We start from the raw sequence: 25,591 nt of genomic DNA, 5'->3' as shown, positions 1-25,591 counted from the left end.
TCACCATGTGAGACACCATGTCTCAAAACGTGAGAGGCCTCTGGACAACCTATAAATAGCATTCAAAGCTCAATCGTTTCCCCCACACACTCCAATTGGTTTCTCTCAAGTTCCTTTCAACCCCAGTCCCATTTTCCCATAGTTTTAAGCATATGGTGAATGCCTGAGGTCCCTGAAAGCACAAAATATAGCAGCTATCAGGCTAGAGTCCTACCAGCGTAATTTCCCGGTTTTCACTAAAACTTTTGTAAGTTAAGCTACACTCTTTTTCTTTCAGGTCAACTTATATTTATAGTCATAAGTCGTTATTATGAACCTATAAAAAAGATTTATCAGTAATTTTGTGTCAAAATACTGATTACGGGAGATGTGTCTAGAATCATCACGTTGCCTTGGTTGTTGGATTTCAGAAAGGATATACGCTGAAATGATCATGCCTGCCAACTGTCCTGCATGGTTGATCCTTAATTGATAGAACTATCAGTATTAATTTGGATTAGTGATGGTTCTAACCCACATTAATAGATTTCCCCATAATATATTTTATATGTACCTTTAGATTCGAATATGTAGTATCGATGTGCATGATTGTTGATAAGCTTATAAGTTATTGTGAATTAGTTAGGGGATGATGGAAGAATGACAAAGAGGTTGGGAGCCTACAGGCCCACATGTTAACGAAATAGTGTGTAGGCCGTAAGTACACATAGACCCGTGTTAGGAAATGGCAAGAAGGTCGTAAGTATACGTAGACTCATGTTGAAGACGAAATGTCATGTAGGTTGTAAGCCTAAAATATATCCATTATTTGTATGCATGTATGTGTATTGTTTTATACGGTATATTGGGGGAACTCACTAAGCCTAGCGCTTCCCAAGTTGAAATTAAATGTTTTCAAGTACTCCATCAGATAATAAGGAGGGTGAAGCTTGACTGTACACATGCATTAGCAACCTGTTTCAGCATATACTCTAAAATAAGATAAATTACTTTCGTAGAACATTGGTAATTGACATAAATGAATGAAATGTTTTTTTATAAAAATGAAAAATTTTCCTTCAAAATCGGGACGTTACAAGTTAGTATCAAAGCACTGGGTTCAGCGAATTGGATGAACACTCGTAGAATTTCAAACTCAAACTAAGGATCTGAGTAATTAATAAGATCTTTTCATACAAAGAATAATACCAAAAAGGAAAGAGTGTGACAAGTAAAATCACCCAAAGCTCAGAAATGAAAGTGACTCCAAACTATCAATATTGTTATAATTACTGATATGTGAATTGTAAAAAAATGCATGCTAGTATGTAGACTAGGGATCTATTTAGGAATTGTATATTAGAATTGTCTGGTAAATTAGATGTCTTATAGAATAGGGATTTCCTTGTTCAATGTTGCTTAGAACGTATATTAATATTAATTAATTATTTGACAATTAAGTTAGGTTGCATGAACCCAAAATTAAATAGTTTTAGATTGCATGATTTGGCACTATTTCACAGCTCTCGTATGAGTCAAACTGTTGTAGTGTAGGATCTTTCAGTCGACAACTGTTTGATTTTAGAAGCATGCAATTGTATTTGTCCGATAATTCGTTAGTCTTGGTAGAAGTTATTCCTCTGCTAATAGTAGGACAAAGTGGAAATGAAGCTTATAAAGAGATACTAGGAAGTTTATAATATCCTTGATAGGGCATATATTCGTGAAGTAGGGGATCGGTAAAGATGCAAAATCCTAGTGGATTATAGGAAGACCTATTGTATATACTCATGGGACACACACACACACACACACACACACATATATATATATATATATATATATATATGTTTAGTGATCATTGTATGTAGGATTAGAAGTTACTTGGAAACTGTGAGGCACTTTTTGGGAGAAGTATGAATAGGTGTGAAAGGTAGTAAAGGCTTATACTACTTGACTCACACCTGGATCAGGAAGAGTCACAAAGTTGCTATGGCACTGAGAGTTAGGTAAATAGTGTGACAAACACTCTATATTCGTTTTGTATTATAACTATCATTACCATCATTTCAGTGACGACTAAGAAAATACATGTTATTCCGACCTTAATGGTCTGTCGACTAACATATATGTATAAAGTATAAAGTTTGGTTCTAAGAACCATGTTCGACATAGTGTACGACTTTAGTCAAATATCGAAGAAGAAATGGATCGAAGGAATCGAAAGATAGATTGTAAATTATCATTAAAGCTTATCAATCAGTAGCTAGAGATTGTTATATACTAGAATGTAATTATACCACATTAGAACATGAAGGAAGGTACCTTCTATGTTAAAGTGTTTTACTCATATAGATGTCTTAGGTGTTAGTTCTTTGGGAACCCCTTGTAGCAAAATTTATTAGAGTAGGTGATGATAGTTCTGTAATATTAACAGAATTTTTAGACAAGGAAACACTACATGATTGGATTGTTGCTGAAGTATCGCAGACTTTACTAGAGGAATTAATCAGTGTCATAAGATGGATCATTGACAGGTTGTTCGTTAGGTTCAAGGAACAAATCATGGCCACTCAAATGGTTAAGAAAGTTGTGAGGACCACTCAAGAAGGAGAGCTTAGTATAGGAACACAGCTAGGAAAAAAGGAAGCATGAGAAAGAGCTAACTCTGCCAGCGATTACCAACAAGCTTGATCATACTATGCCAAACCGTAGAGGTACCTAAAGGTTAGCGCGTCCTAGGATCAGCTTAGGGAGGTGCGGACAAAAGGGGCAAAAATGTGAAAATTGCATGACAGAGGTGGGTTTATGCCATCATTATAACTAGCCTAGCCACATTAGGACCGATTGAATACAGTTAGCAATAGGAATAAGTCAAACTACAGCACTTGCGGTTCCATAGGAAGAAGAAGAAGTTCATGATTTGAGAGTAAAGGAATTCACACCCAATGACAAAGTTTTTTTTATTTACTATCAAGGAAGAATGCATGACCCTTAACAAGAAACTACAAAAAGTAGTTCAACTTTCAATTTCGACGTCAAGGTCCATGAGAGTAGTAACATGATTAGGCAAAAGTTGTTAGTTTCATTTCATTAATCGAGTAATAAAGAAGGGGGTTTTTTTTGTTAGAATACCCATAGGCTATGAGTTTCTTTCTTCTCAAGGAAAGGTTAGTCTTTCATCCCAAATGACTAATAGGATTTAGGAAGTTGCCGAATTCCCTGGTGTGGTAGAGATAACCAAGAGAACTATACAGGTTCGTGCCTTCAAAGATGTAAGATTTATCCTCTCAGTAGAGAATCATAAATTAATTGGTAGTATAGTTCATCATAGAGAGCGTCAAGTACTTAAGACGTGAACCGGACATAGTGATTTGTATTCAACTATACTAAATGATTTAGTTAACCAATGCCAAAGGATTTTAACAGTAGGATCAACTTTAATGGATATAGTGTTTTCGTAAGTATGATTAGACACCCATAGGAGGAGATCATTTACGAAGGATTGTACCAATTAAGGATATAGTAATACTTTAGTGTAACTTTATGCATCATGATATACTATATGATTAGTTATCCCTTTATTCGATAAGCGTAAGAATTGATAGAGAACTAGGATTGAATCTCAAGCATTCATAGGTCAACATAAGATGATAGTTAGACTTTAGTACCCATACAATATAGATTAAGAACCCCTAAATTAGTTTTAGTATCAAAATTTAGGAAACAAAGATCAATGGCGATAAGTAGATATCAAAGAAGGATGATGACTAGGGTAGTAAAGAAATTGTTGTAAGTCTTTAGGACCACCGAAAGGTCGATTGTGAGTCTTCAGTCCTGATGAGGATGATGACAAGACAGATATGGTATTGTAATCCTGGTAGTGGGGTAGTTTTGGAATGTATCGTAAACATACATAAGGACAAATTGCCCAAATAATAGTTATAATGTAACATACATAAAATTCATGAAAAAATTAAACTTTTAAAACCAATCCAAAAACATAGGTTGTTTACAACATAGTTTTCAAACCATGTTCCATATTAGAGTTTTCCCAAATTCATATGTCCAAAATAGGAGGATGTGTATAGTCATGCCTTTGCCTTCCCGCGATCCTCTAAAGTACCTGAAACATAACCCAAAACTATAAGCCAATGCTTAGTGAGTTTTTCCCCAAAGTACCAACACACAATACAAATAAGAATAACAAATAGCATGCATACAAACCCTTCAGCATGACTGGATCGCCTTACAGGCCTTCAGCCTATCTGGATCGCTCACAGGACCTTCAGCATGATAAGACCGCTGCATCAGGCCTTCAACCTATATGGACCATTGTCCTGGACGTTGACCTGACTGGACTGCCACGTAGGGCCTACACTCTATCCGGTACGCCCTAGATGTTTTAGCCTTCAGCACAAAGCAGGACGGTCTCAACCCAACCAACCGTAACATGTCGACATACTCATAACTAATAAACATATAACCAAGCATCAGAAAACAAGCATATTTACAAATCAATACCGCATCCTAATATCCTATCTATCAAGATACAGATCTAACAGATCACCACAGCATAGCCACATCCTATCTGTCGGGATACAGATCTAACAGATCACAACGGCTGAGAAACAACCTATCTACCAGGATATTTATCTAACAAATCATAATTGTACACAATCATATGATAAACCAGGATATCAATCCAAAGGGGGAAGCCTTGGTGCCATCGACCTATAAGTACAATGTGGAAAACTCCACTTGCACTGTCGAATCTGACAGAAAGAATCTATGGTCGTTGCCTCGCTAAAATCCCTACGTTACAAATTACCAATAATAAGCATCCATCAATACTCGGATCTGGTCCATACTAATTGCCCAAACTGGGTTAAAATACATTTTTACACTTTACTCAGCATGACCCAAACCTAGGCACAAACCAACAATCCAAAGGTACAAAGATCCAAATAAACACTCAAAGCCCATTCATGGCCCAATTTTGTAAAATAGGCCCAAACCCTTACATGGTCCTTACCCTAAGGCCCAATAATTTTCTCTACTCCAAACTTTTGTATTCAGGTGGCATAACAAATCCCCAAGCCACAAAGCCCAAAGAATAGCCCAAATCTGAGGGCCAAACATATGAAGCCCACTAAACTGAGTACGCGGGGCGTACTCAGCACGTACACATAGCGTACTCTCTTGAGGGCTTGTACGCTAGGTATCCAACCCAAAACTTGATTTTAGCACTAAATCCCTTAAGACATAGCTCCAAAACATAGATCTGACTTCCTTGAGCAGGATTATCATGTAAAGTTGCTAAATTTATGTTCATGCATGGTTAATGATGCTCTTAATGTGACATCCCCATTTTCACGGCTAGAAAAGACCGATTTTGTTTATGCTTTGTTTAAAAATCAGAGTAATATTTTAAATAAAAGTGTTGCGGAATTTGTCCCAAAACAATATATGATAAAGATTTATCAAAAGCATTTCTGTAGAAATGTATTTCATTAAAAAGACTCGGGATGTCATGTTCGATATAGATCATAAGAATAAACAATACAATATATGCCTTACTACATTATTCCGTATTTACAGGCCTAAAATCCATTAATCTCTCATCCCAAGACATCACATCTATGCTCATGCGCCACTACCTATAATTCAAGAAACTGAGTGGGTCAGGCTTCGGAGCCTGGTGAGCACATAGGGTTTTCAACCCACAATAAATAAGTTTATTAACTTTATCAAACCAAACAAACCCGATTACCCGTTCCCGTTATCCTCACTTGACGTCCCTAAAACATCTAACACAAGGGACCTAGTCTAAGGACTATCATCGGGATGGACACTATTGCTAAGGGGATTCCTCAGCAATAAATATCCTTAAGGAAACCATGTGGGGGATGGAGTACATCTGGTGAGCACATAGTTCAAATAAACACACAGTTCAAATAAACACCTACAGGTTGAGAGCCTGCTAGCGTTCCACTGGACTGTCTAGAATAGTCTGTGGTCGTCATCTATACTCCGGTAGATGAATGGATCATCAATAACATCTATAACGAAGTCTCTCATTATTTTATTTTATCACAGATCAACTATTAGATCTACCCATGTTCTACCCAACACATTTTGTAGATATAAAATACATATACAATTTAAATCATTTAAAACGTGTATAAAATCGTTCATCCAGCATACATAGCAAGTATACGGATAATATGCACACACAGCACGTAATTTATATAAATACTTCATATCTATGTGTAAGTTGAAAGTAACTATGCACTCACTTGATTAGGTGGTGACTCAGCACTCGGACAGCGCTTCGATACTCTTAAAACAATTTTCCTTCGATAAAACCTAGTATCAATACCACTAGAGTTTAGTCTAACGCTTGACGAGACTAATTTAATAGTCTAGCTATTATTACTATTATATAAGCGTTAAACGATACTTATATAACCCATAATAATAGCCCAAATACTCCTTATAAGGTCCTAATAACATTACTATATTGAAACATAAGCTATACTAAAGATAGGATAGGTATAGCTCACTTACAGCGGGTTTTCTCGAAAACCTGGCTTTGTTGGAGCGGCGTTCCCAAGCCGAAAGGCTCTTTTCTCGGGACTACGGGAGCCTCGGGACTTCCTTCAGGTGCTAGGGGTTTACCTAGACTTTAGGGGGGGGGGGGGGGGGGTTTAGGGCTTTAGAGAGAGAAAGAAGGGTTTGAAGGTGTGAGGAAGTGAGGGAACCCGGCACCTCTATTTATAGGGGGCCTGACTGGTGGACTCTTCGAGTAGGAGGACCTGCTCACCGAGTTGAGGCATGTGGCAGCCTTCTGGTGGTGCCATGTGTCCAATTCTGGTGGTGCCACGTCACCCTCTATCGCGTATCAGCCTTCAAACTTAGAAAAATAATAACTTTCGCATACGAGCTTCGTTTTTTACGTTCTTTTTTTCAATGTGTAGGAAAAATCAAGATCTACAACTTTCATTTAGAGTCCGTCGGCTAATTCTTGACTGATCTCAAATTTAATAGTAGGAGGCGTTTAGACTGTTAAATGACCGCGAAGAATTCGTAACTACTTCATACGGACTCCGTTTTTGTATATATTTTTACTGTTGAGTTCCTATTAATGAGATCTTCAACTCTCATTTTGGTCACGTAAGCCAAAAACCGCTCGAACTAAAATTCGAGTTTCGGGCTGTACACTGCTAAGCCGAAACTTCGAAAAATCATAACTTCCTCGTACGAAGTCAGATTTGGGCGTTCTTTTTATGGATTTTCTCGGTTTAACATACTCTACAACTTTGTTTTAGATTACTAAGGCTAAAAAGTCTTTTATCGTAAATTCACTATTTACGCTTCCCGGTGCCGTGCCGGTTCTGTCGTAAAACTTCGACGGGCCATAACTTTTCGTTATATCTCGGATTTCGGCGTTCTTTATATGGATGGAAACCTTGAGACATATTATAAAACTTGGTTAAGATTATTTATTCTAAATAATCTTTTGTTGAAAAGTCATTTTCGATCCCTATTGCCTCTAAATTGACTAGCCCGGATCTACGGGCGTTACAATTATCTCCCCTTTAGGATGATTACGTCCCAAAATCATCAACGAAACATGGCTCGTATAATGACTCCATATGTCATCTCTTTACCCTAGGTAATAATTATAACTTCTTTATTCTTTCAAGTCTATCTCTTAGACTTATTGAGTGTAAGCAGTACTTGATCGTGCACCTACTCTCTACCTCAGGTTAGACTCCAAATTATGACCTATAATCATGTGATGCACGTTTAGACTCGGGTCTCTTAGAGTTAAATTCTAAAACAGACTATGCCTTCCTTCATGTTGTAATGTGATATAATCACTCTTTAACATGTAGCATTTCTAGCTACCAACTTCTTTAACAACGAGCGCAATACTTCTATTGATCGCTTTGATTTCAATCGTTTGGTTTAAGTCGGACGCTACATCAAACTTGGTTCTCTGAACCACGTAACCTACTCATCGTAGTTGGACTCAATGTCATATGACCACTAGGGTCGGGATAACAACAATTTTCTTAGTCATTACCGAAACAATGGTAACGACATACTTGAATAAAGCGAAATCATTTACTAGCCTCTTTGTAACCTTGTGACTTTCCCTAATCCAAGTGTGAGTCATGTGCTTCCGGTAGTATAGGCTTCTACTACCTTTCACACCTACTCATACTCGTCCCAAGTATTGTCCCGCAGTTCACCCAAGTCACCATACAAGAAAAATCATATAACAACTTGACACATTAGATAACAAATTAAACTAGATTTTATATTATTCCTTGAAACGATTACATAGGTGTTCAAGTTCAACCTATACTATGCCTCTAATAGGCTACACCACGTGGTACTACTTACACGACTACTTCATAGATCCTCATTCCTGATCCCTTTCATTTCCATCTTCTTGGTCGAGGATCATATGGAACGCTCTTGCCTTCGGTTTTGGTGGAATGTTTGGTCTTGCCGCCTCCTTCTTTTTCGGGCAATCCTTAGCAAAATGCCCTTCTTCACGGCATTCATAACACACCTTTTTGTTGGCGGTGCACTCGTTGGCATAATGTACGGTCTTCCCACACTTGTAGCAAGTCACTTCCTCGCTACATTTCCCAAAGTGATCCTTCTTGCACTTCTCGCACCATTTCACTTTGTTTCCTCCTCCGCTAAACTCCTTTGTACCAGACTTGATCTTCTTATTAGGCCTCGTAGACCCCTCAAACTTCCTCTTTTCGCCAACCTCAATCTTTTTGGCAGCTCTTCCCTTAATCATATCCTCCACAGACATGGCAGCCCAGATAGTTGCCTCCAGAGTAAGTGCCTGACGCGCTGGCACCGCGTACTCCCATGGAAGTCCCTTTACGTACTTGTCGATTTTCGTCAGCTCATCCGGAACAAGACGCAAGGCGAATTCCATCGTCTCTGTGAAGTTGTTGGTGTATTCATCAATTGACATGCTTCCTTTCTTCAAGGTCAGGAACTAGTTCTCTAGCTCGAGTAAGTTTTGAGTTGAGCAGTACTTTCGTTTGAATTGCACCAGAAGCTCTTCCCATGTCAGTTGCAGGGGCTCATTGGGGGTCAAAGTCTTCCCTAGGGTATTCCACCAGCAAACAACGCCTCCTCGAAACTGACATACTGCAAACATGGTCTGTAGTTTTCCTCTACAACCGTACGTCATGAAGGCTAACTCCATCTCCGAGATCCAATCAATGACCCCGATCGGATCTTCCTTTCCCGTGAAAGTCGAGGGCTTGCAATCCAGAAAATCCTTGTACTTGCATCCATTCCTCTCGACTCCGTCATCTAGGTTGTTTTGTTGAACTATTGGTCGGTTGACTTGACCAACAGTCCCACTGTAGTTTCCCTCCTCAGTCTGCCCTTCGTTCAATTCGGGCTGTTCGATCTGAATAGTCGCTTCCTCTCGATTTTGCTGGAGCAAATGTCTGGTTTCCTCCATTTGACGATCTAACATCGCCTGGATCATCGCTTGCACTCCGGCCATCGTTATTGGCTCAGCAGCGGCTTCCACAACCGGTATTTGCTCAATCACTGGGGGCTGATAGGTTCCCATTTGCATTCATGTTTCCGCTATGGGTCCTTGCCATCTTGATCTATACACCAAATAAGGCGAATCTAGATCTTTATTTAGGATTGACCTTTAAATCATCCTTATCACTCCGAAACGTTTATATGCTAGTTCTAATATCGTATTCGTACGTTTAGAATCCGAAACACATAAGGTTTCCAGATCCGGTCAGCAACAGACCATAGATCCGAACAAATAATAGCATGTCAGACACAAAGCATTTAGCACATAAAAGCATTTTAGGCATAATTCCTAAAATAAGCTAGTGCTCACACCTCACACTAATCGCTTAGCATTCTAAGTTTAAGTCTAGAAATCCTACAAATTCCTAGTTTGCTTAAACTAATGCTCTGATACCAACTGTGACATCCCCATTTTCACGGTGAGAAAAGACCGATTTTGTTTATGCTTTGTTTAAAAATCAGAGTAATATTTTAAATAAAAGTGTTGCGGAATTTGTCCCAAAACAATATATGATAAAGATTTATCAAAAGCATTTTTGTAGAAATGTATTTCATTAAAAAGACTCGGGATGTCATGTTCGATATAGATCATAAGCATAAACAATACAATATAGACCTTACTACATTATTCCATATTTACAGGCCTAAAATCCATTAATCTCTCATCCCAAGACATCACATCTATGCTCATGCGCCACTACCTGTAATTCAAGAAACTGAGTGGGTCAGGCTTCGGAGCCTGCTGAGCACATAGGGTTTTCAACCCACAATAAATAAGTTTATTAACTTTATCAAACCAAACAAACCTAATTACCCGTTCCCGTTATCCTCACTTGACGTCCCTAAAACATCTAACACAAGGGACCTAGTCTAAGGACTATCATCGGGATGGACACTATTGCTAAGGGGATTCCTCAGCAATAAATGTCCTTAAGGCAACCATGTGGGGGATGGAGTACATCTGGTGAGCACACAGTTCAAATAAACGCCCACAAGTTGCGAGCCTGCTAGCGTTCCACTGGACTGTCTAGAATAGTCCGTGGTCGTCATCTATACTCCGCTAGATGACTGGATCATCAATAACATCTATAACGAGGCCTCTCATTATTTTATTTTATCACACATCAACAATTACATCTACCCATGTTCTACCCAACACATTTTGTAGATATAAAATACATACACAGTTTAAATCATTTAAAACGTGTATAAAATCGTTCATCCAACATACATAGCAAGTATACGGATAATATGCACACACAGCACGTAATTTATATAAATACATCAAATCTATGTGTAAGCTAAAAGTAACTATGCACTCACTTGATTAGGTGGTGACTCAGCACTCGAACATCGCTTCGATACTCTTAAAACAATTTTCCTTCGATAAAACCTAGTATCAATACCACTAGAGTTTCGTCTAACGCTTGACGAGACTAATTTTATAGTCTAGATATTATTACTATTATATAAGCGTTAAAAATAATTTATATAACCCATAATAATAGCCCAAATACTCCTTATAAGGTCCTAATAACATTACTATATTGAAACATAAGCTATACTAAAGATATTATAGGTACAGCTCACTTACAGTGGCTTTTCTCAAAAACCGGGCTTCGTTGGAGTGTCGTTCCCGAGCCGAAAGGCTCTTTTCTCGGGACTATGGGAGCCTTGGGGCTTCCTTCGGGTGCTAGGGGTTTACCTAGACTTTAGGGGGGGGGGGGGGGGGGGGGGGTTGGGGGCTTTAGAGAGAGAAACTAGAGAGAGAAAGAAGGGTTTGAAGGTGTGAGGAAGTGAGGGAACCCGGAACCTCTATTTATAGGGGGCCTAACTGGTGGACTCACTGAGTAGGAGGACCTACTCACCGAGTTGGGGCATGTGGCAGCCTTTTGGTGGTGCCACGTGTCCAATTCTGGTGATGCCACGTCACCCTCTATCGCGTATCAGTCTTCAAACTTCGAAAAATCATAACTTTCGCATACGAGCTCCATTTTTGACGTTCTTTTTTTTTCAATACGTAGGAAAAATCAAGATCTACAACTTTCATTTAGACTCCGTCGGCTAATTCTCGACCGATCTCAAATTTAACAGTAGGAGGCGTTTAGACTGTTAAATGACCGCAAAGAATTCGTAACTTCTTCATACGGACTCCGTTTTCGTATATCTTTTTACCGTTGAGTTCCTATTAATGAGATCTTCAACTCTCATTTAGGTCACGTAAGCCAAAAACCGCTCGAACTAAAATTCGAGTTTCGGGTTGTACACTGTTAAGCCGAAACTTCGAAAAATCATAACTTCCTCGTACAAAGTCAGATTTGAGCGTTCTTTTTATGGATTTTCTCGGTTTAAAATACTCTACAACATTGGTTTATATTACTAAGGCTAAAAAGTCTTTTATCGTAAATTCACTTTTTACGCTTCCCGGTGCCGTGCCGGTTCTGTCGTAAAACTTCGACGGGCCATAACTTTTCGTTATATCTCGGATTTCGGTTTTCCTTATATGGACGGAAACCTTGAGACAGATTCTAAAACTTGGTTAAGATTATTTATTCTAAATAATCTTTTGTTGAAAAGTCGTTTTCGATCCTTATTGCCTCTAAATTGACTAACCCGGATCTACGGGCGTTACACTTAAGCTTAAAGTAGACTTAACAAGTGACTTAACGCATGCATGAGAACCGAAAATTCCATAAGCTTGCACCTTTTTGCTCAAGGAATCCTCCACAAGCTCAAATCTAAAATAACAAGTCCTTAAAACTTCTTAACTCTTCGATCAACACAAAATGGGTCCAAAATCATAATCAAAACAAACTATGAGGAGATCTAAACATCCACAAGCCAAGGTATGAACTTGATACCTCAAAGAGATTGCAACAAGTGAGATGACTCTGGATCTATGACCTTCCTGCCAAGCAAGGCCCCTGTAATCTTCAAAGCTTCCTTCACACTGAGCAAAACACCCACTAAAATCCTCTCAAGGGCTCAACAACACCACCAAGAAATCTTAAGGGACAATTTAGGGTTTTAGGAGGTTTGGGGGCTCGTAAGATGCCAACCCTAGGGTCTTAAGGCGTTTATATAGGGTATGTCACACTTAAATTAGTGTTTTATGGACTCCTCCTACACCAAATGTTCGTACGCCCAACATCCGAGGCTGAAGCATCGCAGTCACAATGTTGACTACACTCAACGTACGCCAAGGTACGCCTCGCATAAGGGTCCTCGCAGAGGTACACCCTGTGTACTCCCCATGTAAGCCCCGTGTACTAGGGTTTTTCCCAAATCCCTAAATTCTTCCGAAGGCCATAACTTTTTCATTATAAATTTGATTCCAAAGATCCTTATTTCCTTGAGGAGGTAACGAGAAGCTTTACGCTTATATCATCTCATAATCACCTTAAAATTTCCTGAATAAAAATCCAATTTCCATCGAAGTCCGTGCTGAGATTTACCAAAATACCCCTTGGCAACAAAATACAAACCAAACCCTCGGGATCATCTAAATTTACATCACCTACATCCTAAAAGGTCCAAATCTCATTTCCTAAATGGTCCTTAGCCTGATAATTCGAGATCTTTGGTCACCACCCCAAAATAGGAAACAATTCGAAACAAGGTGTTACATATACCTTGATACGGGAAGAGTAGTTAGAACCTGGCGAGAAGGTTATTCGTGATCTAATGTGCGGTTAAACCTAGTAGGTTGAAAGATAATCAAGCCTTGTTATGAGTTTGTTACCAATATTAAAGTATTGATTCCATTGTTTTCAAGCTAGTAAACCTGTTATAGTAGTTTTGGTTAAAATTCAGGATAATGGAACACCTAAGCTAGGTAAATAAACCACTTGCAATCTAGATTTGTAAGTGTTTTAAGGACATGCCATAAGAATTTTCGAGGCATGTTGGGGAAAGGTGGATTTTGTTAGGATATCAAAGATCATGTTTCATAGTTAAGCACTTCATATCTAGTCGACAATTCACGTCTGAAGGCAATTATCAATTGTAGTGTATAATTTATGGGAGTCAAAACCGACGAGTTCCTGGTTTTGGAAGACTTCGCAAGGAGATCAGGAGTATGACCAAAATAGAAAATGAAGTTCTACGAGACATATAAATGCAAAAACAACACGAGTTGATCTCAATAACTCCAATAAGATATCGTCTAAATGCACTAGGAATAGGATTATGGGGACAAAATCTTTATAAGTGGGGGAGAGTTGTAACACCCTATTTTTACCGTTCTATAGGATTCAATATAAACCGTTGTTTATTAAATTTGAAGTGGAAATATATTACTCTTTAACCCTTGTAATCATCTTAATCATGTAGGAAACATCAATGCAATTTCTATAGATATATAGAATGCTTAAATCCAACTTCGTATGAAGAAGTTATACTTCTTCGAAATTTTGCAATTAAACCAATGCGGCGTTGCATATCTAAAAAGTAAATTTTTGATAAATCACCTTTTTAGCTTAAGTGATCTAAACGAATTTCGTAGTAGTCATTAAACCGAGAGCATGTAAACAAAGAACGTTGAAATCTGACTTCCTTAGAGGAAATTAAGATTTTTCTATGATTCAGCATTGCAGTGTACAACTCAAAAACCGAATTTAGATCGGTCGATTTTTATCTGACACAATCTAAACAAGAATTGAAGATCCCGTTAATAGGAGTTCAACGACATAAACAGACTCCAGGTAAGAAAGTTATGCATTCTATACTGGATTTAACAGTCTAAGCCTGAGTGAAAAAAATAAATTCAAAATTAGCCGACAGAGTGTAAATGAAAATTGTGTATCTCATTGAGAGATTTCTATGGATTTTAAAGAACATCAAAAAAGGAGCTAGTATGATGAAGTTATGCAATTTTAATAATCTAAAAAGCAGCGTGTGTGCGTTAGGCGTAGCTTGTGCCCAAAGTCAACCATGTTGTTCTAGCCTGTCACACCCCCAAACCGGAACGACGGAAACATTCTGGGGCGGAGGACGTCATGTACAGTATTACAACAGTTGTATAATAATAATCAAAGTACAATAACCATGTATTGATAAAGTATAAGTTATTACATATGTGTTCAAATCATTGTATATTGACACCAAAATGTATAGCAAAAGTTAAATGACATGAGTCTATGAAGCTCCGACTTCTCAAAAACCCGTGGATGTACCTATTTACTGATTTCCTGAGAATAAAAGTAGTTTTGAAAAGAGTGTTAACTGAAATATGATATTTGTTCCTTGAAAATGTAAGTATGTTTTCCCCAGAAAATCCTATATTTGCTGTTGTAATATGTTGCAATCAAAATGTATAAATGTTTTTGTACTCTGAAATAGAAAAATGTAGTTTTAGCTCACATCAAACTATGAAAAGTATGTTTTCTCTGTACTAGACTAGTATTCTGTATTTGTGCTCGTATGAAAAACTATGTAATTGTTAATGCCTAGATTCACCAGTTGTACTTGTAAAATACTATATTATAGTTTTATTATTTAATAAAAATATGTGAAGTTGTTAACTTATTCATACACTAATCCTATTGTTCAATACCAAATTGTGAGTTATCATAACCATGTTTGATAACCTAAGATGGCATGAACACGACGTTCTTCAGGTGTCGCAATCGGTACGACATTTATCACCTCAGGCCTGCCGGCCTAGCTGTTGCAAGCAGTTCAAGTGCAGGATTGTCAGTCCCGTATGGATCTATACACAAGTGTCACGCTCTCCCTCCAGGAGACTCTAGTTATAATTTCAGGACTTGGTTGGTACTTAGATAAGTACGTGAAGTGTGTCTCACAAATGCTATATTGACAGTTACGTGTAGAATAATGAAAAGTTACCTTGAAATTGATAAACTGTAAGTATATCTCATAAACTATAATTATTATAGTTTATATGTTAGTTTTCCATAATGTTTTATGAGAGTGTAAAGTAGTGCATATGATCCATAAACTATACCTATTACAGTTTATATGTGTTGGTTTTCCGTATTGTATTCTGAACTTTGAAAATCATATGTAAGTTCCATAAACTATACCCTTTATAGTTTGTATGTTTGTGTTTTATTGAAATGAAAACCTTTGTATTGTTAATAATTCGGCAAGTTTTAATCGTAAAATCTGTGATACGGTTGTTCCGTACAACTCAATATTTATGTCCAAATAGTACTCAATAGTTTGCAAAAACTATATTTTTGTTTAACAAGTTTTAAATGATTTTATACTTATATGAATATAATATTTATATAGCTACGATTAAATAGACAGTCGAATAAACAATTCTACCTCAAGCCCACAACCAAACATGGAACAGGAAATTGAGTCAAATTATCAATTCTAAGCCTATTGAACCTTAATTATATAATTTATACATATATAAATATATATTTTTAATAACGGCAACAATTGATCACTATTGAAAACATTTAGATATTAATACAATTTTCTTGTGCTACACTTGTATTCCCCCCCCCCCCCCCCCCCCTTAAAACAGTGAAAAATCATGAAAACATAGGGGTATCAACTCACCTTGAGCGTGATAACGGTTTTGATAATGGAATAGAATTTGTGAATTCGATTTAAAGTATGTAACGATAGTTGTATTCTAATAATTTATACACATATTAATGTGTGATTAAGATGATAAAGTCATAAAATAGTTCTGAAAATACTAGAATTTTAAAATAAGACTTACCAAAACTTAGTATCGGTATGGATCACAAACCTTCTTTTGAAAAACGTGAATTGAGAACCAAAATAAATTTGAGAGAATTTGTGAAGTAAATTTTGTTTACTGAGAATGTTAAAATGAGAAGTGATTTCGAATTGTATCTTAAATGTTGAGGAAAAAGATAGGTGGTGATGTGTTGGTAAATGGGATTAAATCATGTTAAAAAGCATGTTAAATGCATAAAAGTTGGAGTTCTCGGCCAAAAAAGGAGATTTCGGTCAAAGGTTTGCGATCCAAAGTATAGATGGCCTCACACATTTTCAGTCTTAACCGCAAACCTGATTTCGGTCCGAGGGAATTGGGTTTGCGGTCCTGGTGATTACGGTCCGAGGTGAGTGGATCATGTGAGAATTCAGTGATGATTTTCTTAAGGAGGTTTTCGACCGAGCTTAATGGGTTTGATTCTAACACCGAAAGTTTATTTTACGAAATAATACTACACATTAATGTATTAATGTATTATAATGAAATGATTTGACAATTATTTGACAAGTTTGACTTTTGTTGACTTGTTTAGATTTTGAGTTTACTTTCTTTGAGTTTCATTGACTTGAAATAACAGGTTGTTACATTATCCCCCGGCAAGAGGGAATATCATCCGAAATTAAGTCTAAAGTGATACTCATGGACTAGGGAAAAGATGCGGGTACTTTTGTTTCATTTGATCATCCCGCTCCCAAGTGAATTATGATCCTCGCTTGGCGTTCCAACGAACCTTCACTATTGGTATACGGCTTTGTTTTGTTCTTTTGACTTCCCTATCCATGATTTCCACTGGTTCTTCTACGAATTGTAGATTCTTGTTTAACTCGATTGTGTCGAGTGGGATTATAAGATTCTCGTCAGACAGACACTTCTTGAGATTAGAGACGTGAAAAGTGGGATGATAATACTGAGTTCATGCTGTAGTTTGAGTTTATAAGCAACCGACCAAATTCTATCAAGAATCTTGGATGGTCCGATGTACCTGGGATTTAGTTTCCCACGTTTGCCGAAATGTATCATTCCTTTCCAGGGTGAGACTTTAACAGGACGCGGTCACCAATCTGAAATTCCAAGGGTTTTCGTCGTTTGTCCTCATAACTCTTTCGTCTGTCTCTAGAAGCTTTCAAACGTTCCCGGATTTGGACAATCTTTTCTTTGATTTCTCGAATGATCTCGGGACTGGTTAGAGTACTGTCGGGTACTTGATTTTTGGCTAGTTGCATATCACCCACTACAGCCCAGCACAGACGACATCTGCACTTACGACCATAGAGAGCTTCAAATGGAGCAACTTTGATGCTAATGTGATAGTTATTGTTATACGAGAATTCAATGATTGGTAAATGGGTATCCTAAGCTTTATCAAAATCTATCACACAGGCTCTCAACATGTCTTCCAACGTTGTATGATTCTTTCGCTTTAACCATTAGTCTTAGGATAGTACGTTGTACTCATGTCAAGATTGGTTCCCAAGGACTTTTGTAGTGATTGCCAAAACCACGAGGTAAATCTACTATCTTGGTCAGAGATAATGGATATTGGCACACCATGAAATCGTACTATATCTTTAATGTACGTCCTTGTTAATTTCTCTATTTTGTTAGTTTCTTTTATTGGCAGGAAGTGTGCGCATTTGTTTAATATGTCGATGATTACCCAAATGGTTTCATGACCACCCGTTGTCCTGTGTAACTTGGTTATGAAATCCATTGTAATCTGCTCCCACTTCCACTCAGGTAGTTCTGGTTGTTGTAGTAGACCCGAGGGCTTTTGATATTCTACCTTGACTTTGGCGCAAGTCAGACAATTGCCCACATAGGTAGCAATCTCAGCTTTCATGTTCGGCCACCAAGAGAGTTTCTTCAGGTCCAAATACATCTTGTATGAACCTGGATGAATAGAGTATCGATTTTTATGGGCTTCATTCATGACAACATCTATGTAGCCACCACACTTCAGTGTCCAAATCTAATTCATGAGATAATGAACGCGATCACCCTTGATTTCCATGTTCTTTTCCATTCCTCTTAGGGCTTCACCTGACACGTTTTTGGGTTTCAAGGCTTCCAGTTGAGCCTCCTTGATCTGTGTGGACAGGTGGGAATGGATAGTCATAGTTAGAGACTTTACTAGGCGGCCCAAGTACTCTTTTCGACTAAGGGCATCTGCTACTACATGGATTCACCGGGATGATAGCGAATATCGCATTCGTCATCATTGAGTAGCTCTACCCATCTTCGTTGCCTCATGTTCAATTCTTTTTTATCGATGATGTGTTGGAGACTTTTGTGATCCGTAAAGACTGTGCATTTTGTATTATACAGGTAATGCCTCCAGATCTTTAGTGCAAAAACCACTGCCCCCAGTTCGAGGTCGGGTGTGGTATAGTTTACCTCATGGTTCTTAAGTTGTCTCGAGGCATAGGTTATGACCTTTCCTCGCAGTATAAGAACGAAGCCCAGCCCTTTCTTGGACACATCGCAGTAAACTACAAAATCTTCCGTTCTTTTTGGGATGGACAAGAACGGTGCGCTACAAAGGGCTTGCTTTAGTGTTTTGAAATCAGTTTCTTGGTTCTCCTCCCAGTTGAAGGTTACACCCTTCTGAGTTAGGGTGGTGAGTGGCTTCACGATCTTTGAGAAGTTTTGAATGAACCTTCTGTAATAGCCAGCGCGATCTAGAAACTGACGAATCTCTGTTGGGGTTCGTGGGGTTGCCCAATTTTCGATAGCCTTGATCTTGGATGGATCAACATGTATCCCTTCCTTGCTGACAACATGACCCAAGAAATCTACCTTCCAGATCCAGAAATCACACTTTGAGAATTTTGCGTACAACTTTTCTGCCCTCAAGGTTTCCAAGACTTGTCATAAGTGTTGGTTGTGTTCTTCTTTACTTCGGGAATAGACTAGTATATCGTTGATGCAAACTATAACAAAATTTTCTAAGTAATGTCGACACACATGGTTCATCAGGTCCATAAACACTGCAGGCGCATTCGTTAGACCAAACGATATCACTACAAATTCATAGTGACCGTAGAGAGTTCTAAAAGCGGTCTTTGGAATATCGGCCTCCTGGACTCGTAGCTGACGGTATCCTAATCTTAGGTCAATCTTGGAGAAGAAACTGGCTCCTTGAAGTTGATCGAAGAGGTCGTCTATTCATCGAAAAGGGTAACTGTTTTTAGTGGCAAGCTTGTTTAGTTCGCGGTAGTCTATGCACATTCGGAACGCTCCCTCCTTTTTCACGAACAGGAACGGTGCTCCCCAGGGTGGGAAGCTTGGTCTAATGAATCCTTTGCTTAGAAGTTCGTTTAATTGGTTGGATAGTTCCTGCATCTCTGACGGTGCAAGATGATACGAGGATTTAGCTACGGGGGTAGCTTTGGGAATCAAGTCGATTCGGAATTCGACTTGGCGTTCAGGACGACCTGCTGAGGGATCTTCGAGGAAAATATCAGGGAAATCATAGACTCTAGGGATATCCTTGATGCTTTTTACTTCTTATTTCTTATCTACCACGTGAGCTAAGAAGGCACAATAATTTTTGCGAAGATACTTTTGATCCTTGACGCAAGAAATGATTTGAAGATTCACATCGGGTTTGTCGTTGTAAATAACGAGAGATTCGTTACTTGGCGGATTAAGACGAATGGATTTTTTATAACATAAAATATCAGCATGGTGAAGACTTAACCAATCCATGTCGATGATAATGTTGAAGCTTTTAATTGAGACCGACATAAGGTTGATTTGAAATGAATAGTTGTTTAGAGTAAGTGTGCATCCTATGTATATGTTATTTGTGCTCTTGGTCTTTCCGTTTTCCATCTCTACTGTGAATGTATCTTTTAGTGATTTGGGATTTTGTTTCAGTAGATGTTTGAATTTATGGCTCACAAATCTTTTCTCCGTACCACTATCAAAAAGAATGCATGCGTAAGAATTGTTGAGAAGAAACGTACCGATAACCATGTTAGGATCTGCTACCGGTTTTTCATAGCCAATTGCCAAAACCCTTCCTACACCGCCAATATTCTTTTCCTTATGACGATCTCTTTTGAAATGTCCTACTTCCCCACACCCGTAACAGGCTTCACTTACTCCTACGGCGGGGACTTGAGAGATGGGTTGTGCTGGCGGTTTACAGAAATGTGCAATGTGCCCCTTGCTGTTGCAATTTATGCAGTGCATTTCCCTACAAACTCCCATATGATGGAAGTTGCACTTATTACACTTTGGCAAAGTTCCAACATATCAACTCGGGGTTGCTGGAGTAGCAAAAACAGTGGTAGGTGTAGAAGTAGGAATAATAGCAGTGTACACTCCCACAATTTGTTGTCTCTTAGAAGGCTCTTGTGATGATTTCCCTTTTGTTATTCCAAAATTTCTTTTTGTTGCCTTCTTCTTTGGTATTTTCAGGAACGAATGGCATGGAGCCTTGTCGAACTCCATGATCTACAAGTGTTTGAGCCAGACGCTTGGCATTATCGAATGTAAGTGGATTGGTGGCAACAACGTTTCCTTGAGTCGGGGGAGTTAGTCACCAGATATACCTCTCCACCTTCATACTCTCCGGGGTGACCATCCCGGGACACAGTAAAGCCAGGTTACTGAATCTGGCAGTATAAGCAACAATATCAGAGTCCTTCATCATCAGACTCCAAAGTTCCTGCTCTAACTTTTGTATTTCTCCCCTAGCATTATATTCTACCTGTATTAGAACCTTTAAGTCTTCCCAGCTCATGGCATTGGCGAATGGGTGAGATAATGACTTGACATAGACGTTCCACCAAGAAAGGGCTCTATCAAAGAAATTGCATGCTGCAAATTTTACTTTGCTTGCTTCAGGGCATGCACAAATTTCAAACACCGATTCGGTTTTCTGGAACCAGCATGTTAGAGTAATGACACCTCCAGTGCCATCAAAGGATTTTGGCTTAGCATTTGAGAAATATTTATAAGAACACTCCCTTGGGTGTCAAAGACTTTCCCCATGATTAGAGTTATAAGCACCACTACCAGCTCCACTAGAATCACTGGCATTAATTTGCGTCATGGCGGCGGTTACTGCTGCTTGGAAGACTGTAGGATCATATTGCGAAGGTGGTGGCGGTAGTGGAATTGGTAGATTGTTGTTGAAACGCCTATTTGATTTACGTGGCGGCATTTTTTCTATAAGATTTAGAGAGGAAATATTGATAAGTCCTCCATAGGAGTTATGAGTCATGTGATATTGAACAAGATATATCTTAGTTCTAAACACATCATATCCGGAATTTCATATTGTTCTGCGATTTACAATAAAAGTTTACTAATATAAGTAAATAATCGTAATTTCGGTTTATGGAATTTGTAGTAACACTTCTAAGAAATATGTATAGTATAACTCATAATGGCCCCCCTATAATCACATAGTTCATACGAATTATATATAACTAAAACCAAATAGACCTTCGAATAAACGATTATACTCTAAGTCCACAACCAAACAAGGAACAAGAAGTAAAGATAAATCACCAATTCTAAGTCTATACAATCTTAATTATACATAACTCTTCTATACACTTTGTAATTATAGATACACCAATATGAGCCTTTTTCTTTCACATGTTGATTCCAGTAAGAAAGACCTTATTGAATATTGTTGTTCCATTGTTATAGTGACATAAAATACTCCTATAGTATTTTAACTTTATATTTGGCTCTAGAGTTCTTCTGGTATATAGATTTGTTAAGTTTTAGACTTTTTGCAACCCCACTATCACTCCTAAACACATGTTGGTCGTACCTTAAAGAAATATAGTTCATCATGTTATATTTATCCCATATATGATTACATAATTGTCTACGTTTAACGGTAGTGTCCACATCTAAATACTTTTATGTAGTTCTCCTTGTGATATTGTTCCTTGTATGTATGCCTGTTATTATACTTCTTATAAAATACTAAGATTTTAAAAGTATAATTTTATTCAAAGCGTTTAAGCCCCATTGTATTTATAGTTGTATATCTTTTGTGGTTAGATATACTTAGTTCACTATAAACAATGCTCTGATATATCAATCTGTCACACCCCCAAACCGGAACGGCGGAAACATTCGGGGGGGGTGGAGGATGTCATGTACAGTATCACAACAATTGTATAATAGTAATCAAACTACAACAACCATGTATAGATAAACAGTAAGTTATTACATATGTGTTCAAATCATTGTATATTGACACCAAAATATATAGAAAAAGTTAAAACACATGATTCTATAAAGCTCTGTCTTCTCAAAAACCCATGGATGTACCTATTTACTAGTTTCCTGAGAATACAAGTAGTTTTGAAAAGAGTGTCAACAATTAAGTTGGTGAGTTCATAAGCATGTTTGTAACTGAAATCTATATTTGTTCCTTGAAAATGTAAGTATGTTTTCCCCAGAAAATCCTATATTTGCTGTTGTAATATGTTGCAATCAAAATGTATAAATGTTTTTGTACTCTGAAATAGAAAAATGTAGTTTTAGCTCACATCAAACTATGAAAAGTATGTTTTCTCTGTACTAGACTAGTATTCTGTATTTGTGCTCGTATGAAAAACTATGTAATTGTTAATGCCTAGATTCACCAGTTGTACTTGTAAAATACTATATTATAGTTTTATTATTTAATAAAAATATGTGAAGTTGTTAACTTATTCATACACTAATCCTATTGTTCAATACCAAATTGTGAGTTATCATAACCATGTTTGATAACCTAAGATGGCATGAACACGACGTTCTTCAGGTGTCGCAATCGGTACGACATTTGTCACCTCAGGCCTGCCGGCCTAGCTGTTGCAAGCAGTTCAAGTACAGGATTGTCAGTCTCGTATGGATCTATACACAAGTGTCACGCTCTCCCTCCAGGAGACTCTAGTTATAATTTCAGGACTTGGTTGGTACTTAGATAAGTACGTGAAGTGTGTCTCACAAATGCTATATTGACAGTTACGTGTAGAATAATGAAAAGTTACCTTGAAATTGATAAACTGTAAGTATATCTCATAAACTATAATTATTATAGTTTATATGTTAGTTTTCCATAATGTTTTATGAGAGTGTAAAGTAGTGCATATGATCCATAAACTATACCTATTACAGTTTATATGTGTTGGTTTTCCGTATTGTATTCTGAACTTTGAAAATCATATGTAAGTTCCATAAACTATACCCTTTATAGTTTGTATGTTTGTGTTTTATTGAAATGAAAACCTTTGTATTGTTAATAATTCGGCAAGTTTTAATCGTAAAATCTGTGATACGGTTGTTCCGTGCAACTCAATATTTATGTCCAAATAGTACTCAATAGTTTGCAAAAACTATATTTTTGTTTAACAAGTTTTAAATGATTTTATACTTATATGAATATAATATTTATATAGCTACAATTAAATAGACAGTCGAATAAACAATTCTACCTCAAGCCCACAACCAAACAAGGAACAGGAAATGGAGTCAAATTATCAATTCTAAGCCTATTGAACCTTAATTATGGAATTTATACATATATAAATATATATTTTTCATAACGGCAACAATTGATGACTACTGAAAAAATTTAGATATTAACAAAATTTTCTTGTGCTACACTTGTATCCCCCCCTTCCCGCTAAAACAATGAAAAATCAAGAAAATGTAGGGGTATGAACTCACATTGAGTGTGATAACGGTTTTGATAATGGAATAGAATTTGTGAATTCGATTTAAAGTATGTAACGATAGTCGTATCCTAATAGTTTATACACATATTAATGTGTGATTAAGATGATAAAGTCATAAAATAGTTGTGAAAATACTAGAAATTTATAATAAGACTTACCAAAACTTAGTAGTGGTATGGATCATAAACCTTCTTATGAAAAACATGAATTGAGAGCCAAAAGAAATTTGAGAGAATTTGTGAGGTAAATTTTGTTCACTGAGAATGTTAAAATGAGAAGTGATTTCGAATTGTATCTTAAATATGGAGGAAAAAGATAGGAAGTGATGTGTTGTAAATGAGATTTAATCATGTTAAAAGGTGTGTCAAATGGATAAAAGTTGGAGTTCACGGCCAAAAAAGGAGATTTGTGTCAAAGGTTTGTGGCACGAAGTATAGGTGTCCTCACATGTTTGCAGTCTTAACCGCAAACTTGATTTCGGTCCGAGGAAATTGGGTTTGCGGTCTAGCTGATTGCAGTCCGAGGGGAGTGGATCATGCAAGATTTCGGTGATGATTTTCTTCAGGGGGTTTTTGACCTAGGTTAAGGGGTTTGATTCTAACACCGAAAATTTATTTTATGAAATAATACTACATATTAATGTATTAATGTATTCTAATCAAATAATTTAACAATTATTTGACAAGTTTGACTTTTGTTGACTTGTTTAGATTTTTGGGTTGACATTGTTTCACTTTTATAACTTGAAATAACAGGTTGTTACATAGCCAATGAGTGCCACGTGTCATGACATGAGACAACATGTCTCACAACATAAGAGGCCCGCGAACAACCTATAAATAGAACTCACAACCTATTAGTTTCCCCCACACACTCTAATTCGTTACTCTCAAGTTCCTTTCAACCTTAGTCCCATTTTCCCTTAGTTTTAAGTATCCGACGAAATCCCTAAGGTTCCTGAGAGCCCGACAGCTAGTAGCTATTAGGCCGGAGTCCTGCCATTGCAATTTCCCGGTTTTTGCTAAAATCGTTATTATGAACCTATAAATAATATTTATCAGAATTTCAATTTAAAATAATGATTGATCAACTTACGAGGGAGGTGTCTAGAATGGTTGCATTGGCTTGGTTGTTGGATTTTAGAAAGGCTATATGCTTAAATAATCCTGCCTCCCAATTGTCATGCCTTTATGATCCTTATTTGATAGAACTATCAGTATTCATTGGGATTAGTTATAGGTCTAACCCAAATTGCTAGATTTCCCTATTATCTAATAAGCGGTAGTATTATAGGTTAATAGTTATCGGGTACGTTACCATTAGTTGGATTGTCAGAAGATTGTTGTTAGTTGTCAGAGCAACTGTCGAGGTGAGTGCATATCACTATATCATGTGTCATCGAATATATCCATGTATGTTAAAATATAGGATCCAGTAGTCTAGAGCCCATAGTATTGTTTTCTATATGCCTTTAGAGCCGAATATGTAGTATCTACGTGCATAATTTTTGATATGCTTATAAGTTATTGCGAATTAGTTAAGGGATGATGGCAGAAAGAACAAAAAAAATGTCGGGTCCCTATAGGCCCAT

Source organism: Lactuca sativa, chromosome 4, assembly GCF_002870075.4.
Source record: "Lactuca sativa cultivar Salinas chromosome 4, Lsat_Salinas_v11, whole genome shotgun sequence".
Classification (NCBI taxonomy): domain Eukaryota; kingdom Viridiplantae; phylum Streptophyta; class Magnoliopsida; order Asterales; family Asteraceae; genus Lactuca; species Lactuca sativa.
This window is presented reverse-complemented; position numbering follows the sequence as displayed.